This window comes from Lutra lutra, chromosome 3, assembly GCF_902655055.1.
Source record: "Lutra lutra chromosome 3, mLutLut1.2, whole genome shotgun sequence".
Classification (NCBI taxonomy): domain Eukaryota; kingdom Metazoa; phylum Chordata; class Mammalia; order Carnivora; family Mustelidae; genus Lutra; species Lutra lutra.
The window spans coordinates 4,530,472-4,532,643 of NC_062280.1; the positions used below are offsets into that span (position 1 = coordinate 4,530,472).

Genomic DNA, 2,172 nt, shown 5'->3' on the forward strand with positions numbered 1-2,172 from the left:
GGCCCTCAACAATCACATGAGACTTCAGGAATGCACTGCACAGAACCGATTAGTTAACGATTCACCACACTGAACCGATGTGTTAACTCTGGCCCCTCCCTTGCCCTCAGCCTCCAGCAAACTCCCTGAGTAGTACAGGCAAAGGGGACCTAACTATTGGGAGGAATCCCTAACACTTTTCCAGGGCAGAATTCTGGCGAGTCCAAAAAGGGTCCTTCTTTAAAGGGTTTTTGAGAAACTAGACATTGAAATTTTTATTAGTATCAGGGACGTTTGTTAGGAGCTGCACGGCTGAATGCAGGAGGGGTTCCACCAATTGCCCCAATTCCTTCCATGGTAGCAGCTTGGCCAAAGCATTCAGTTCTTGGTGGGGTCAGTCCCAAGGTTCCATCTGGCATCATAGTGGCAGGTCCTGGAGGAGCTGGGGCGCCAGCGGGCACTGGAGCAGGGGGCATGGTGCCTCTGTTGTTTATTCCCATAGCACCTCCCGTAGCCATCTGGCCCATCCGTATCTCCTGTCCTCTCGCAACAGGGAATGTTCCCTTGAATCCTTCCTGCTGTGGCCGCATCATTTCTTCCTGTTGCCGTCGCATCTCTTCCTCACGGCGCCTAAGCTCCTCCTCCTGCCTGAGCTCCAGCGGCTTTCGTTTTGCACCTCTTGGTTGTGCAGCTCCTCCATCCCCCGAAGTTCTTCCCGGCGCCTCATCAAGCCCCGTCTCATCAGCACCACCTGGTGCTCACGGCGAGCAGCCTCCATCTCCATCTCCAGCTTCGCACGAGCCTCCTTGATGTTGCTGTCCACTTGGTCCTGCTGCTGCTTCTCCATCTCAAAGAGTGCCTTCCAGCGCATGGCATACTCATTCTCAAAGGAGCCAGGCTGTGCAAATCTGGGTGGCCGCTCTCGCTCCTTGTGAAATCGCTGGTTCTTTATAACCAGCTTCTCCGGAAGTCCCTCTTCATCATCCAACTGGTCCATGGGCTCCACAGTCACAGGCCGAGGAAATGTGGTTAGCAGGAAGGAGCATTCACTGCACCTGTCCAGAGCTTTCCGAGCAGCTGGCTTCCTAAGAATTCAACAATGCCTTTTCCTGAGGGCCTTCCTCGATCATCCGCGATGACCACAGCCCTTTCCACCTGGCCAAACACCGAAAAGGCTTCCTCCAGCAGTTCATTGGAAACATACTGAGGAAGGTTTCGGACTGTAAGGGATGCACTATGGCAGGCAAAGCGCACACGCGGCTGCTTTCCACGGAGTGGCATGTTGTCCAGTTCTACTTTGGCAATCTCCGCTAGGGTTCATGTTTCCAAGCGGATAAAGCCAAAGCCCTTATCCTTATGAATGAAGACTTTGCCTGCCTTCCCATATTTCTCAAATAGTTTCCTCATCTCCTCCTCAGTGATGTCAGGAGGAAGATTGCCCACAAGGAGCCGGCTACGTTGGGTGAAGGTCTTCTCTCCTGGTTTCCTAAAATTCTTCAGGTCGATAGTCAAGCCTTCATCCTGGCTGCTGGCCTGTTGCCCATTTGCAGGTGTTGGTGGCGGTGGCGGCTGCTGGTGGTGCTGCTGCTGCTGCTTCCTTGGAGCATGGTTTTGCTTCTCCAAGTTAAAGGTTTTAATTGCTCTGCATTTTTGCACCCTCTACCGACTGTTCTCTCCTCAGAGTAACGGCGACCTGTGAATGCATTTTCTTGTCCCTATTTTCTTTTCTCTTGCTTTATTATAAGAATATAGAATATAATGCATAAACATACAAAATATGTGTTCATTGACTGTCCATGTTGTTGGCAAGGCTTCTGGTCAACCGCATGATATCAGCAGTTAAGTTTTGGGGAGTCAAAAGTTGTGTGTGGATTTTCAACCGCCCAGGCAAGTCAGCGCCCATAACCCCCTGCTGTTAAGGGTCAGCTGCATATTAGGGCGCGGGGCTGTAGCTGCAAAACTATGCTTCCTAAATTAGTTTAAGGGAATTTTCAATAAACTTGGGCGCTGTATGGTTTTATTTTATGTGCTGACTTTAGACGCTATCCCTGCGTAAAGCAGGACTCCTCTGTATGATTTCTATTGTACATACTGAACCCAAACAAGTGTCTCCTTTGAATGTGTCAAATCAGTGTTGCACAGAGGGCATGCCAAAATTCAGTGTTCATCATTTTGTTTCTTAGAAAACAACAA

The 2,172-nt window shown here is 50.1% G+C and overlaps 1 pseudogene; it reads right to left on the reverse strand.

The window, feature by feature from the left end:
- Positions 1 to 263: 263 nt before the first annotated feature.
- Positions 264 to 1,554, reverse strand: LOC125094966 (non-POU domain-containing octamer-binding protein-like; annotated as a pseudogene).
- Positions 1,555 to 2,172: the final 618 nt, after the last annotated feature.